This window comes from Pinus tabuliformis, chromosome 2_1, assembly GCF_031772625.1.
Source record: "Pinus tabuliformis cultivar Carrire ecotype Pingquan chromosome 2_1, CPIR1, whole genome shotgun sequence".
NCBI lineage: Eukaryota > Viridiplantae > Streptophyta > Pinopsida > Pinales > Pinaceae > Pinus > Pinus tabuliformis.
The window spans coordinates 833,244,671-833,262,337 of record NC_142299.1 but is presented as its reverse complement, the minus strand read 5'-3'; positions in this window follow the sequence as shown (position 1 = coordinate 833,262,337).

The window sequence follows — 17,667 nt, the reverse complement described above, 5'->3', positions numbered from 1 at the left end:
AGTGGTAAGTCATGCTCTAATAAGGGTTGGGCAAGAGGGTACAGGACTAGCTGCTTGGACATAGGACCATTTTTGATGGTCATGTTTCTTGCACGGCAGCTTATGTAAGCATCTGCAGTGGCTAACCAAGGCCTTCCCAAAATAAGAGGGTATCCAGTAAGCTTTGCCTTTGGTTGCAGAACCAAGAAGTCTGCAGGGTACTCCCAAGAGTCAACAGAGACCAAGACATCCTCTACAATCCCTTCGGGAGTCACGGTGGAGCGATCTGCTAGTTGCAGGACTGTCGAGGTCTTTCTCAAGGAACCCTGAAGGTTGAGTTTGAGCATGGTATCTCTGGTCATCACATTAATGGCAGCCCCCAGATCAATCAATGTGTGAGGTATGATGGTGCCATTGATGTGGACATCAACTACAGGACTCCCAGGATCCAGATACTTTGGGCAGATGGCCTGCCCCAACATAAGATCAGACAGTTGTCCTATGACATTGATGGTTGAAGCATCTCTTTTTCGCCTGCCTGGGTGTCTGAAACACATTTCCTTAACCAGTTTGTTGTATATCGGTACATCTTTGATGGCTTGGAGAAGTGGTATTCTCACACACAATTGTTTGAGTTCTCCTAGAAGCTCATCCTCCTCTGGGTTGGGTTGTGTGGTGGCCGTTAGTCTCTCAGGAAAGGGTGGAATGGCCTTTGGTTCACTTTCCTGTTTATCTTCCTCGTCCTCCGGGGGAGGAGGTTGGCAATCCGGAAGAGTCTTTTCAGATCGCAGATTGATCTCCTGGATCTCCACAGCATAGGTAGAGCATGATGTTTCCCCAGTATATACCTGTTGGGCCTATCGGTTGTTGGGGTTCGGGTTCGGTTGAGCAGGCATTTGGGGTTTCCTTAGAGGAGCAGGAGGTAATGGTTGTGGTTGAGCTGGTGGTGGAGGCAAAATGGTGGGAGGAGTATTGTACTGGGGCCTCCACCCCGATTGAGGTGCATTCCATTGAGGCTGTGGCTGGGCATGTGAGTGAAACGAAGGAGTAGTGGGCTGAGTATGGTATTGAGGCGGGTAAGACCATGGAGGAGGTATAGACCAGGAAGGATGAACAGGGGGTCCCCAGGAAGGCATAGGAGCGGATTGGTTGGGGCTGTAATAAGCTTGGGGTGTCCCTTGCATCCCCTGTTGGTAAGGTCTAGGTCCATGTGGCCTCCTTTGGTTGAGGAAATAGAGAGGTTCAGTGGGTACTTCTGTCCCTTGATACATGGCTTTAAGCCCAGGTAAGGTTGGACACTGGTTTGTGGGGTGGTCCTCCTCACAGACAAAACATACCTCAATCGAATGTAATGGGCACTTGTTCTTAGGGTGTTTCCTTGTACACCTAGGGCAGAAGATAGCCAAAGCCCTCTCAGCTTCCTCTTTCTTCTGCTGGATTCGGAATGTATCAAGTTGCATGGCGATGGTCTATCTCACCTCACTCTTGAGGTCCTCTAATTGATTTGCAAACTCATGTTTGGAGAAAGGAATACCAGCTGAGAGGAGGTTTCCTCTACCTCTTTTTCGAGCTGCCCTAGGGTGGTTTCTAAACACAGTCTTTATGTCCTCATAAGGTAGTTGGTAAATATCTCCTCCAGCTAGCATGTGAAGGGTATCTAAGAGGTCTTCAGGGACTCCTCAGAGTAGGACCAACTTAAGGGATTCAGGGTCAAGTGTGCACCTGGCCCGTTTATAGCTGAGTTGGAACCTTTCCTCGTAATCTTCTAAAGACTCATCATTCCCCATGGTCATCCGAAAGATTTCTCCCTTGGTTTCCTTGGACCTACAGTAGTCCCGGTATTTGGTATTGAAAGCTTGCTGCATCTGGGCCCAAGTCGTGATACTGTTCCCAGGTAAGCCCATGAACCAGCATAATGCTACATCCTTAAGGGTAGAGGGGAAGAGTTTCAGTTTTTGCTCATCTTCGGTATAGTAATAAGTTCGACAAAGGATGGCAAACTCAAACAGGAAGGTATTAGGGTCTTCAGTAGTCAGTCCATGGAAGTGAGGTAAAGCGGAGGGGCTGATGTTCTTCATTTTCATGTCTCCATTAGTCTCTCGGATGGGGAAGGCACCTTCAATTCTCTCATCTTCTCCCCTATTGTCAGCCATAGCTTCAGATGGAGTGTTCTCTAACTCTTCTTCTGCTATAGGATCTTCATATATCTCAGGAGGTTCGCCTATAGGTTCTTTTGGATCACTGTCACCAAAGAAGAGAGAAGGGTGACTCAGTGATGTGGTGGGGGTGTTGGGTAAGAATTTGCCTGTTTTATCTCGATTTCTACAAGGCATGAAATGAAAAGACTTCTGATTGCTTTTGTTTTTTTTGGTACCTGCAAAACTAAAACAGATTGAACTGCAACTAACTATCTTGCTGAAATGGAAATGCGGAATTGAAATGAAAGCATGAAAGAACTAATCTATTTTGCTCAAATGAAATTGCAGGAATGAAATGCTAGGCTACGCTTGCAGAATTGAAATGCTAATCTACGCTTGCAGGAATGAAATTGCGGAATTGAAATGTTAATCTATGAAAGCAGGAAATGTTTATGCTACTTTTGCAGAAAGGAAATTGCAGAATGGAAATGAAATACTACTTAGCATAAGGCGAGAGTAGGAAAGTAGAAGAAAAGCAACAATCACCAATACTCTGACGCTTCCCCGACAACGGCGCCAAAAAGATGGTGGGCTCCAGTATTGTAGCAATAATGCTACAACTCCTGGAGCTTCCTTCTTTAATTTTATCAACCCGGTAGTTCGTAACAAACTTGGAAGCGACGGTGCTGTATGCACAAGTACTAGCTCTTTCCGCAGCTGTCACTTGGTCAGCTGGCACAAGTCCGCTAGGAGCTTAAGCCAACTTCTATGAGCTCTTAGAAGAAGCTTTTTAATTGATGGATGAAAGCTAACTTGAAGGAAGCTAATCTAATTGCAAAAAGAAACTGGAAGCCAAAAAGAAACGCAAACCCTAATTCTACCAGCTAGTCCTACTGACACAAGGGAGAGCATGCAAACTACTGAAAGAGATGCCATTACTTCTATGAAGGTAAAATACATGTTTCTAGACTACCTCTATCTAAAGAAAACATCTTTTTGTATTTTTGATTAAGTTGTTGGAATTATCATGCATGTGCTTTTAACTATTTTTTACTGTGCAGAGGTGGATCAAGGAGGAGAAATGCTTGGAAGAGGTTGGGAAAGTTCAGAGAGGGTCTAAGGGGTCCCTAACACCCTTCCCTAGAGTTTCACAAAGTTTGGCTACCAAGAGACCGCGTTTATGAGCTTCTACAGGAAGTCTGCAGGGGTTCTACAGGATGTTTCAGAATTTCTACAGGATGTTCAGTAATTCCTACAGGGTGTTCTACAATCGGATTTTGGGTGATGGGTGAGTGGAAGAGGCTGCATGGGTGGATAGGGAGGTAGGAGAGGGGTTTGTAATGACTTAGTGACAGAGAGATGAGATGATGAGGGGGTGTGCTAAGCTAGTTTGTCTGAAGGAGGGTAGAGGGAATGGAAGGCTGAAAAGGGAGGATAACGTGGGCAGTAGAGCAGCTGAGAGACAAGGGATCTAATTGGGAGATGAGCAGTTGGCCTGGGCAAGGCTTAGAAGGATGAGAGGGTGATGGAGTAGCACTGCACAGCGCAAACTGAATCAAATCATCCACGTCCTGCACATAATCAAAACATTCCTAACTGTTTAATGGAACCAATGAATAGCAACGTTATTTCTAAGGAAAACCATGTATGGCACTGAAGCAAAGAAACATTCCAAGAGGTCTGAATGCATGGACAACTTCTACAAACGAAAATATTGCACCAAAGATTGCATGAGTACGTAAACCAATGTTTTTGGTGGGTAGCACTGTCTGCAATTCTAGCCCCTAGAAAGAGGTGAAAATGAGTGTGCAGGCAACCCTTTTCTGGAACTTTTATCAACTCCAATCTCTTCACTCTATTCTAAACAGCTGAAGCAACTCTATCTTCTAACAATGACCTACTTAACCACACCAAGAAATCTAACTCAACAAACTGCGTTTCAAATGCATGTAAAGAAAACCATAATGCTGAAAGAAAAGATAACAATACAGAAGAAGGAGGCCTTAGGCTCTCAGGTTGGGCCCAACCCCGAGAGCTAAGGCTCCTTTAAAAGCTCGGAACTGAGATCAAATCTGACTGCTTTCCATTAAAAAATAATAATCATAAGTCAAAGAGCATGCCAATAATGGCTACAAAAGAGCAAAACCAAGCTAGCAGCTCGTAGTGCAGAATGTGCAACAATGTTTTAAAAGTCCTTTTCGAAGGCTAAAGCCTTATCATTTATACATCACGAGGCCCCAAGCTGGCCTCCTAAATCAGTGGGACTTGGCTGACCAAACTAGGAGTGAACTTCTGCTTCGTCAAAATCTGTTTGGCTGCCTTCTAAATCCGGTTGTGGTGGCTGTTGGAACTTGGAGTTGGGGGTGAAGATCCCGAGGAAGGCCATTTAATGCTGGACAACCCTCCTACGAATCCTCAACCCCATCTTGGCTATCTCTTAGTCCTTATCTGCTCGGTTTTGTTCCAATCATGTGTCAAAAAACCTGAAATGAGCACGTGTTAGCCACCTAGGAATAGTGACTACCCTTATTCGTACAAATGACATAAACATACTAAAAAATGATGCATAAGTTATGAAAAATGAAGGATTGAGCAAAGGTAGTTAGGCCAAATGAGCCCAAAATGTTACCAAATTTGGGGCTCATCAGTCGGATCCTGTAGGAATACATGGGATCCTATAGGAGCATTAGGACATCATGTAGGAAGCATTAGGATATCCTATAGGATGACCTATAGTGGCCTGTTTTGACGCCGAATTGTGGAAAAAGCATCCAAGAAGATAGGAGAAGACCCCTACTTTCCTTCCAATCCATATGACCATTCACCACCATCTCTAACCCACCTGCCACATCACCAAGAGGATGTAGCATTCACATTTTCACACAAAAAGGAAAAAATATTTATTGTGTTCATTTACATGAACATCAGTAGAATGTTTGGTTATTTCAGATTGCATGCCTAGGATAGTAGGATTACACACATGTTAACTTAGCATTCTTTTGAAGCAAATCCTCCTAGAAGTTGGTTATATCAATGGTATGTTTGAGCATTTGATTTCAGTCTTTCCTTACTACAATAGACAATATTTCAGTTAGTGAAAATTTCCCCTTTCCTCATTGGTAATCAATCTTCTTCTGAATCAATAGAAGGATGGTTTGAGAAACCATAGTGGTATGTTGCCAGATTAGCAGCGATAAAGAGTGGACCCATCACATATTCTTGTGTATACAACATTGTCACATCCATGTTTGTATGAAACCCGAGTTGGTAAAGTAAAGTTGGTAGCCCCAGGAGTTGCAACATTATTTCTGCAATACTGGTGCTCATCAGTTTTTGGTGCTGTTTCCGAGGACGTGTCTGAGTAAGATGTGATTTATGATTTATTTCTTCTATGTATTATCTATGACATTCTTCTATTAGCTTCATTTCTACAAAAGTAATTGTAAGTTGGTTTGCTTTCTTTTCCATTCTACAAGTAATATTTCATTCAGTAGTTAGTTTCCATTTAGTTGGTTGTTTCGATTATGCAATTACTCTCAAAGCTTGAAAAAAACCTTAAAACAAAGCAAATATACTTCTTTCATGCCTCGTAGGAATAGGGATAACTTAGGAAACTTTCTACCAAATACCCCCACCACTTCAAACAACCAACATTCCCTCTTCTTCAGTAGTTGTGAATTGGAGGACCCCTTAGGCGAACAACTAGATATTTTTGAAGAGCCTACAAGGGGAGAAGAAGAAGGAGAACCCATTCCAACTGACCTAGTGGCTGAAAATAGAAATGACAAAGGAGATAGAGAAATATGTGTGGGTGCCTTTCCCATTAGAAAAACTAATGGGGATACCAAGATGAAAAGCATAAGCCCCTCTACTCTTCCTCATTTCCATGGTCTGACCTCAGAAGATCCAGATACTTTCTTGTTTGAGTTCGTTGTCATATGCAGAACTTATGATTACACCACTAATGAGCAGAAGTTGAAGCTATTCCCAGCCACTCTCAACGATGTAGCTCTACACTGGTTCATGGGTTTACCTAGGGATAGCATCACAACCTGGGCTCAGATGCAGCAAGCCTTTAACAACAAGTATCGAGACTACTGCAGGTCCAAAGACACTAAAGAGGAAATTTTGAGGATGAACTTGGGGCATGATGAATCCCTAGAGGATTATGAAGAAAGATTCCATCTTAGCTATAAAAGAGCTAGGTTCATAGTTGATCCTCAATCACTGAAGCTAGCCCTACTCCAAGGGGTACGGGAAGATCTTCTGGATACCCTAAACCTACTAGCAGGAGGGCACATCTACCAGCTACCCTATGAATATATGAAGATTGTCTTTAGGAATCATTTTAAGGAAGCTAGGAAAAAGGGTATGGGTAGTCAACCAATGGAAAGGCCATCCTATTCTAACACATCCATAAAAGGTGAAATTAGAAATATGCTGGAATATTTCAAGAGTGAAATGTTGCAAACCCTTGCCCTACAGAGGGACACTATGCACATCAAGAGAAGGCAGGAGGAAGCAGAGAGAGAATTAACCGTTTGCTTCCATAGATGCAAAAGGATGCACCCTAGGAATGAATGTCCATTAAACCTGATTGAAATATGCTCAGTCTCTGAAGAAAACTACTCCACAGACAAGTGCCCTTCTCTAGCTGGACTAGAAGTTGTGTATGAAGGAACTGAAGGGGTGACTGAACATCTCTACTACATAAATCAAAGGATACCCCATGGGCCTCAGCCATACCACCAGGGCATGCAAGGGTCATCCCATGCATACTAAAACCCTAACCAAAACACAAACATTCCCTCTTGGAGGGCCCCTGCTCATCCCTCCTAGTCTACAACTCCTCCTTGGTCTTTTGCACCTCAGTACCATTCCTAGCCGACCAACCTGTCATTTCATCCATATACTCTATCGCAGCCTCATTATAATGGACCACCCTAGGAGTGGAGGCCCCCATACAACATGCTCTAGCTTTATTGCCTTCACCTCCTACTCAACCACAACTTTTACACCCTGATCCACCTAAACAACCTCAGATGCCCTCCCAACCAAATCCAAACCTCAACAACAGATGGAGAGACATCCTATCATGATTATGTTGTGTACATTCAGGAAATCAACCTAAGATCTGGGAGAGTACACTCAGCCAACCAACCTCCACCTCCACCTAGGGAGAGTGAGGAGGAAAGAGAGGAAATCATGCCTAGAGTGAATCCACCACCCTTTCCTGAAAGATTAACTCATCCAGTCCAGCCTACCCCAGAAGAGAATGAACTTCTGGTTGAATTTAGAAATATATTTGTCAAAATTCCACATCTCCAAGCCATCAAGGATGTACCTATTTACAACAAATTGATTAAAGAGAAGTGTTTCAAACGTCTAGGGAGGCAAAAAAGAGACACCCCTACCATTAATGTCATTGGATAGCTCTCCGACTTAATGCTGGGGCAGGTAATTTTCCCAAAGTATTTGGACCCTAGAAGCCCTGTAGTAGATGTGCACATCAATGGCACCATTGTATCACACACTTTAATTGATCTTGGGGCTGCCATTAATGTAATGACTAAGGACAGCATGCTCAAACTCAATCTCCAGAGTTCATTAACGAGGACCACAACAGTCTTGCAACTTGCAGACCATTCCACAGTAACCCCTAAGGGGATCATTGAGGATGTGATGGTCTCCATTGACTCCTAGAAGTACCCTGTAGACTTCCTAGTTCTCCAGCCTAAGGCAAAGCTTACTAGTTATCCTCTCATACTTGGGAGGCCCTCGTTAGCCACTACTAATGCCTACATTAGCTCAGGGTTGGAAATATGACTATAAAAATGGGCATCTATCCAAGAAGTTGGTATTGTACCCTCCTTCTCATCCATCTCTAAAACATGCCCTACCTTTATGGACAGAAGAGGAGGAAGAAGATGAAATCTACTCAGCCCAACTCTACACCCTAGAAACTACCATGGGAGGAGTACAACTAGATGAAGATGGTTTGATTGAGTACATACTCCAAAGTCAAAATCCCAACACCTTGTCCTTAGAGGAAGTAGTAAAGGAAACCTAGAGAAACCATCAGATTGATATATTCTTAGTTGATTCAAACCCTACCAATGTCAAAAAAATATAATTCACCCCTGAAAGAACTTTGAAAATGAACCCCTCTCTTTCTGTACACCAAGAAGAAAAGTTGTGCAACATGCTAAGGGAACATTTGGATGACTTTTCTTGGAGTTACAAGGAAATGAAGGGAGTTCACCCCTCGGTGTGTACACACCAAATTTATATCAAAGAAGGTTCCAAACTAGTCTGACAACCCCAAAGGAGAATGAATCTATCTCTCAAGGACATAGTTAAAGAAGAACCGCAAAAGCTACTGCATGCAGGATTCATTAACCCTATCTTAGACAGTGAGTGGGTTTCTCCTTTGGTGTTGGTTCCAAATAAAAATGGGAAGTGGAGGATTTGTGTTGATTAAAGAGAGTTAAACAAAGCAAAAAAGAAGGACCATTTCCCTCTACCTTTCATTAACCAAGTTCTAGATGGCCTGGTAGGGAAAAAGTTTTTTTCTTTCCTAGATGGGTTCAGTGGGTACAATCAAATCCATATTAGCCTAGAAGTCCAGGATAAAACCACTTTCACCTGTCCTTGGGGTACTTTCACCTATAGGGTCCTTCCTTTTGGTCTATGCAATGCCCCTGCCACTTTCCAGAGGGCAGTGTTGACTATATTTGCCAAGCTAGTCCATGATGTAGTAGAAATTTATATGGATGATTTTACACCCTATGGGTGTGATTTCCAGGAGGCTCTGTCAAACTTGAGTAAGGTTTTGAAAAAATTCATTGAAACGAATGTGTCCCTTAGTCCCAAAAAATATGAGTTCTTGATGACTGCAGGGACTGTTCTAGGTCATTCAATATCCTAGAAAGGACAGGAGGTGGACCGAGATAAGATAGCCATCATCTAGAGGGTCCCACCTCCACAAAAACAGAGGGATGACAGAATTTTTTCAGATTAGCTGGATACTATAGGAGATTTATAAAATACTTCAGCAATTTATCTTCTCCTTTATTTGGGCAATTACAAAGACTCAATTTTTATGGTCAAAAAGTTGTCAAGAGGCTTTGGACATCCTAAAGGACAAGTTGATCACTGTACCTATTCTTCGAGGACCAAATTGGGCCCTTCCTTTCCATATACATGTTGATGCCTCTCACAAAGCCATAGGAGCATATCTAGGCCATATAGAAGAAAAGTTACCTTATACCATTTACTTCATTAGTAAGAATCTTTCAAAATCTGAACTAAACTACACAGTGACTGAAAAGGAGCTCCTAGCTGTTGTGCATTCATTGAAAAAATTTAGGCATTACATTACACGTTACCAAACATTTGTACATACTGACCATGCTGCAATTAAATACTTGATGAACAAACTTGATGTAAATGCCCACATTATTAGATGGTTACTTTTGTTACAATAGTTTGATCTAACTTTTGTTGATAAGCCTGGTAAGGAGAATGTTGTTGCAATTTTTTTATCTAGATTAACTTTTCCTGTAGGGGAGGAAGGAATGGTTGATGATCAGTTACCAGATGAACACCTATTCACCATTTTAGTTCTCTCTCCATGGTTTTCTGACATAGAAAATTACTTGGTGTTGTTGAGTCTTGAAAATGTCATTCATTTTCATTACACTTTCACTATTATGTCCATTATATCACCTCCATTTCACTACTATGTCACCACATTCATCCCACTTTCATTATCATTGGGCCACATTTATGTTTTTCCAATCTTTATTAATTCTAAGCCTTTTAAGTGAATTTGTGGTTAAAAATTAGAAAATAATGTGCATATGCTTATACCTAACAAATGGGTTGAGATTGTTGACATGTGTAGGTTGAAAGGAGGCTTCTAGAAGACCCTTATGTGGCACTCTAAGGCCAAATTCGAATTTGAGTGGAAAGAATCATGGGATCATGAGGATATGTGTCACATCTCCTAATTGTATTGTAACTCTAAGAAGACGTGTCTTATCAGTTCCTATTTTGATTAGGACTCTAGAGGTAGAGGGAGAGATTCATGGACTCTCATTAATGAGATGGCTTCTCATCTTTTTGTATAAATAGGAGATCTCTCTCCTTCATTTGTTAGCTTAGAGCTTAGCTTGTTAGTCTTTTAGCTTGTGAGTTCTTTAGCTTGGAGTTTGTAGTTCTTCTTTGATGGCTTTTGAAAGCTTTGGAGAACTTTGTTGTACTTTGTAATTTTGAAGAATTTGAATAAAGCTTTGATGTTCTCAACATGGAAGGAGATGTGAAGTAGATGTCATGGAGCATATTAGAATGTAAGGTAGAGTAGATTTCATTTTGTAAATTTTGCTTTGATTTCATTATGTCATTTGATTGCTTTCAAGTTGGTAGATTAGATTTTTCGTTCATGCAATTTTAATTCATGCAAGTGCGTTCAACCGGTTGATTGTAGGTTAATAATGCACATAGCTTTTTAATGACTAATGACATGACGGAATCATCTTGTCCTTCTGCTGATTTTTTTTTTTTGAGTTCTAATTCCAGCATTGTTATTTCTTTCAGTTTTGTTTTTCTCATTTACTTTCATGCAATTTAGATATCATATTACTCAACTTGTTCATGATTGCTTCCCATAAGGTAGATTGAGTTGAAGGGTAAAGGATCATAAGAGTTGAAGTAGTGTGATTAGTTTCCTTTATGCAATTTAGATATCATATTGCTTAACTTGTTCATGATTGCTTCCCATAAGGTAGATTGAGCTGAAGGGTAAAGGATCAGAAGAGTTGAAGTAGTGTGATTAGTTTCCTTTATGCAATTTAGATATCATATTGCTTAACTTGTTCATGATTGCTTCCCATAAGGTAGATTGAGCTGAAGGGTAAAGGATCAGAAGAGTTGAAGTAGTGTGATTAGTTTCCTTTATGCAATTTAGATATCATATTACTTAACTTGTTCATGATTGCTTCCCATAAGGTAGATTGAGCTGAAGGGTAAAGGATCAGAAGAGTTGAAGTAGTGTGAATTAGTTGCTTTGCTTTCAGTCTTTGAGTTGCTTTAAGTTCAGTTTTTACTTTCTTCAGTTTTCTTTTTATACAGCAGCAAGGATACTGGGTTTCATAGTCACTAGCTCATTGATTGGTTATTGCATTCTATTTTGATTGAAGTAGATGCATATTTACACTTTTGTTTAAGTACTAATTCCATCAATAACATGTTTTAAGATCTTTTGAAGTGCTAAGTTTTGGAAGTTACCATTAGGGACATAGGCCTTGTCTTGAAATCACTATCCATACTTGTCCTTTAAAAGTATTCTTAAGACCTTAGAATAGGATTTCCATTTGCATTAGACACTTTAGGAAACCAACAAAAACAAAACCCCAAAACAAAATAAAATCTATAAAACAACGAAGTAAGAAAAAGGTTAACTAAGCACATATGGCGCACCACACTTCATCAGTTTACGATAGCCGGATTGATAATTTATGTAGAGCAATTTAAGACGTTAAATTGAATAGACAGGTGTCTGCACAGTTTCCACCAAATTTGTCCTCCAAAGAAAAAAGCAAGATTGTGAGGAATAGCTCCCCATTCACTTGGATTGGGGGCAAACTCTTCAAACTAGGCCCAGATCAAATTCTGAGAAGATGTGTCATGGAGGAGGAAGTCTTTGATATCCTTTTGACCTATCATGATGGGCCTTGTGGAGGTCACTTTGCAGCCAAAAGGATAGCATTCAAGGTGCTACAGGCTAGTTATTACTGGCCCACTCTTCACCAGGATGCGAGGAGGTATACTAGTTAGTGCGATCAGTGCCAAAGGATAGGGAAACCTACCCTAAGGGATGAAATGCCTCTACAACCTAAAGTGACTTTCAAGCCATTTGATAAGTGGGGCATGGATTTCATTAGACCCATTGACCCCCCATATTGCACATAGAGATGACTCAAGTCCGAAGGAAGATTTGACATGACAAGAACATAAAGGACAAACAATTTCAAGAAGGTGATTGGGCTTTGTTGTATGATTCCAGATACAAGGATTTTAAAGACGAGTTAAGGAACAGATGGTTAGGGCCTTATGTTATAGAAAAATGTTAGATAATGGTTCAATACAAATAAGAACCATTGATGCAAAGGCTATTCCTTTACTTGTCAATGGGTACAGATTGAAGGTATACAAGAAGCCTGTGTCAAAGCAAGAATTCATCAATGGAATCAACAAGACAGTGATGATGGTGGAGCAAGTCTCAGCTTCTACCCCATCAGGTCCCTAAAAAAGGAAAAAGAAAAAAAGAAAAAATAAATAGACTCAAGTGAAAACCTCCATGAGGCACTGGAGTCCCACTAGTGGGTCGAAAACCTCTTGAGGCAGCCCAATGGTGTCAAAAAAGAAAAAGAAAAAAAAATATCTTTGTGTGAAAACCTCTTGGAGGCAGACTAGTTGATTCCAAATATATATATAAGAGAGAAAAGAAAGACTTTGAAAATGTTGTTTGCAAGTCAGCAGGAGGAGGATCAGAGTGATAAGAGAGTAGAAGAAGGACCTATACACTCCATATTTTCATTCCTCCATCCCATATTCTTCATTATCCCATCAATCCCTCCATTTATGAACTCCTCTAGCTCAGTTTACACAGGCCTTGTGTTTTCTACAGGATTCCCTATAATCCTACAAGATTTCCTATAATCCTACAGGATACCCTGTAATCCTATAGGATTCCCTAAAAACCTATAGGAGGATCCTGTAGGAATTACAGTGGCATGGGAATCCCAAGAAAAGTGACCCTAGAGCAATGGGATGACTAGCCTATGTCAAAAAATAAAATTTTCACTCCACTACCTCATCACCATGCCTCCCATCACCATGATACCCCTGTGTTCATCTATTAAGTCAATTCCAAAAAGATTGTAGTTTTTAAAGAGAAAGAAAAACAAAACAAATAGAAGAGGGTGAGAAAAGAGGACAAGGGGACAATTCTTGAAGGCTATACCTCTGACCTACCATCCACTAGACCCCTTCTCTACCCATGACAACAATCCTCATGCTCCAGAAGTGAAAAAAAAAATGAAAAGTTTACGGTAGACATAGCTACAGGACATGTTGTAGGTTTCTTGTAGGAAATCCTATAGCAGCCTATCCCACATAATGAAATTTCATAGGGTTGTAGTCATCTTCAACATGGAGATCCCAATGTCAAGGAAGCTCCTCCAGATATTAGCAACAGCAACAGGATCATCACCATCACTCTCCAGTACCTACACATCAAATAAAACAAGCATTAAAAGAGGCCAATACAAAAATATATGCAACAAATATACAACACAGGGACATCATTCTCCAACAAGCAACATCATCAAGCATCTTACCCACTTGTATGCCATCTTTATTAAGCTCTCTCATTAGCATGATATGGTAGAAAATATAGGATTGTGTAAGAGTTGGTTTTATAAGCAAATGTGGCCAGTTAACTTGGCCACCTTTGGCCAGTTGATGAGGAGAGGTCAATTAGACCACTCCACTTGTGGTAGCATTCAAATAAGAGGAAAAAGAAGATAAGGCCAAAAATGATTAAATTACGAACAATTGAAGTGGGAGATGATTACGAGGTAAGGAAGAATAATGGAGTGATAGTGGGACCAATGGTCCAAAAGTGGGTGCTCGTACTTCGACAACTAGCACACCATCCCACACGATCACCCATATGAGGAAATAAAACACTGATTTCCATGCAAATAAGGCATTCACAATCTCGAGGATTCATTGAAACAAGGTTTTTCTCGACCTCTTGAAGCAACATCTATAGGAAAGATAATGAGTATTTTGTAGTGCAGAGGCACCTACAAGATCATACTATAGGAAAACCTACAGGAAGACCAACAGGATACAGAGCAGTCATCTATAGGATAATCAATGGGCATTTAGGGAGCAAAGATCACATATTGGCTTCATCAGACAGTAACCAGGAGGTAGGAGCTATACCTTCCCACATTTTTGAGTTAAAAAAAAGCAAAGAAAAATCCTCCATTTGGTTATGGAAATTGTAGTCTAGGAGAATTATGTTGCAATGTCCTCATTTATATCTCTCACCCATTAGAGTTATTGATTTATCCACATACAAGCCTCCACAATTACCAAAGAAAAAATGATAGGGGGATTTAACAAGAGGGAACCCACAAACATAGTGAGGTCATCAGCACCTTCCTGTAGTAGAAATATTCACAAGGCACAATTGGATGGGTTTCTTTGAAAAAATGAGGGGATATGATGATGAGGTGGCCATAGAATTTTCTCTCTCACTCATACCACTAACTAGGACCCATGCCAATACTGTGGTGAAAATCCTCTTAGTAGAAATCACCCCTGAAGTCATAGGCATAATCACCATAGTTCCTTTATGGTTTCCTTGGATAAAGAAGATAAGGGTAACAACACCCTTGCAAAGAATAAATTATTTTTGGAAGGGGAGGAGGCAATGGAGGACAAAAATGGGGTTAGGAGAGAAAACCTTCCATACCCTTGGAATGAAATTAGCGACTACCTCATTAAATATATATCATGTGAAGGGAGATACAGTGTGGTATATGGATACCATTTCAGTCTCCTCCAAGAACTAATATTTGGAGCAGACACACCTCCTCAAAATAGACTAAGTATACCCTAATTTCTTCTTCAATTAGTGATCGATACGAGCATCAAAGTATAGGAAGGGAAACATCAATAGCTAGCCCATCATGGTTTAATCAAACTTATCCTAGAAGATTCTCTCCAAAACCTAAGACTCCCTATTACATGGAAAAATTTTAGAGACATGCAGGTAGAGGGAGAAATAAAAGCTCTTGAATATGACAAAAGCCCCACTTCCAGTGAGAGGGATGAAGAAGAAACAAAGGAGGAGAAAGAGGGAGAAAAGGAGGGGAAAACGAAGAAGAGACAAAAGAAGAAGCAAAAGAAGAAACAGATGAATAGAGTGAGGAACTGGAGGAAGAAGAGGAAGATAAAGACAAGGATGAGAAGGAGAATGGAAAATAGGAAACAAAAGGCAAGGAAGAAAAGTAGTCTACAGTTCAAGGCAAAGAAGGGGAAGAATCACCTAGGGTATCTCCAGAACCCACTGAGAAAGAGGAAGCAACTACTCTTACTGCCCTAAGTACACCTATTAAGTCAAAAGGGAAGAGACAAAGACAAACACCATTGTACTTTAGGACAATAAAAATCACAAGGATTAGGCAAGGAAGACCTCAAACACCCACCAAAATTCCTATTATCATTGAAGACTCACCAAAGCAACAAGAAAATGTAGCTCCTCTTGAGAAAAATAAGGGAGAAGGATCATCAGGACAAGCCTCTCCCAAATCTCCCATCACTTATGTTAGGAGGCCTATCACTAGGTCTGCCTCATCAAAAGGAAAAGGTATCCTACAGGAGACACAGAAGGACCTACAGGAAGCAGAGGCCATCCTACAGGAAAATCTGCTAAACCTACAAGAAACTCAGAAAATGGACCAAGAAGGTATCACTCAGCAAGAAACAATGAAGGAAGACCTAGAACTGAGGGAACCTAGTCCTCAACCCAACCTAGACTCTTACTATAGGTTCATTGAAGGGGTTAGGGTCATCGCACAGAAAATTTCCATCCCCGTATTCTTTGATCTTGAGAAAGAAATGGAAAGAACACACAGGTGGATGCAAATTGCCAGATCCAAAGGAGTGCGGGATGTGGGCCACATGGAGGAGAAAGTAAGAGAGATGGGCAGAGAACTGGGCAGCATAAGGGACAGAGTGGCAATAATGAAAGCTCAGTTGGAAGCAGAGAATGCATGGCTAAGTGGATAGTTACAAGAAAGGGAAAGTTAGTTGGTAGCTATGGCTAGTTTATCCTTAGAGGCAATCCAGTGTAGGATGCCAGAAAAGTATTATGCCTTGTATCTTAAGGAGCAGTGGCTACAGTTCCAAATTAAGACTTTAGCATAGAGAGTCACTATGCCATTCCAAGACTATAGACAATTCATTGATCTCTGTTATCAAAGCACCTTGGAAGGTAGAGAAAAAATTTCTAAGTTTTACCTACACAACTTGGCCTTGACAGATCTGAATGTGTGGGATCCAAATTCAAAACTAGGGGACTTGCAATTGATGGCATTAGCATCATGGATGAAACATGAGGAGGAAAGAGTTGGAGAGATGAATAAGGTAATGGAAAGAGAAGAGACAAAACCCCTCATGATAAGAGCTGAGCAATCTAACCCAATGGTTGTCATCAGCACCCACAACCTAATTGGAAATGATTCTAAGCTTGCACCTAGGTACCTTGCTGCCCAGGAGCAAGCAATCACACACTTTGAAGACATGTTCAAGTTGTTAGGAGATGGCAGCATGCAAGCTTGCAAAAGGAGATGGAAAACCTTGCCCTATAGCCTGAAAATCAAAGAATACCATTCTCCTCAGAGAATGAGAGAGGCACTAAACAAAAACCCATGTACAAGCAAGCTCTATAAAGACTCAAAGTCAATTGGATTGGCTTGAGACTTAGTCCACCACTACTCTTAGAAATGTTGGAAGGAAGAGGAAGAAAGAAAGTAGTGGGAAGGATAGAGAGGAAGGCAGGATTCTATTCACAGGAAGAGGAAACTACAATAGAAGCATGGGATGTCAAGGAGGTCACTAGAGAAATGAAGGACATGGATATAGATTGAGTTTCTCAGAGGATGAGCAACACTTTCAATACGGGGGTGATGATGAGCCTCATCATTGGGTAACTATATGGACCTTAATATACCTCCAAGCTTATTTAAATAAACTCTTCTCATAATTCCTTACATATTTTAATCATATTTTGCTTAATGAGATGAGTAAAAGTAAGATGTTATGTCTAGTGGACTAATGTGCATTGATTGCAGGTTTTTGAGAGAAAATCATGGCAATTTTGGCTAATTAAGGGCAGAAAATCGAGTGAGACAAGGAGGAGAGATTGTATGAGATAGATCCTCCTTATTTAATACTCACTCATTCGAATATTCCTCCATCAAATCATACTAGCTCGGAGTTGCAAGCAGCCGAGTCATGGAGATCAAAAGGCAGTCGAGCCAGTGATAGTTAAAGATCTATTTCTTCTTGAGTTTGGGAGCCAAGCCTTCCTAGATTTAAGGGAGTCATTGGAAACTTCATTTGTATAAACAAGGAGGCCTAGAGCCTCATTAGGATTCCAATATTTTTTGTAAGAGCACTAAGAATTTTTGAGTTCAAGACTTGTGGAAGACATTGTTATGTAATTTTTCTGATATGTTTATGAGAATGAGCATTTCCTTGATCCAGCACTGAGTTGACTCAGAGGGCTAAAGCTCTTGGGTTAGAAGCAACCCTATTAGAAAAGGCTCCTCTTCTTGTATTTATATGCTTAGTTGATTTCATAGATTAATGGTTGAATTGGTTTTAGCATTATTTCATTGCAAGTAGTTGTGAATTTGGATTAGTTTGCTTCCATTTGTGCCTTACTTTAACAGTAGCTTAAAAATAT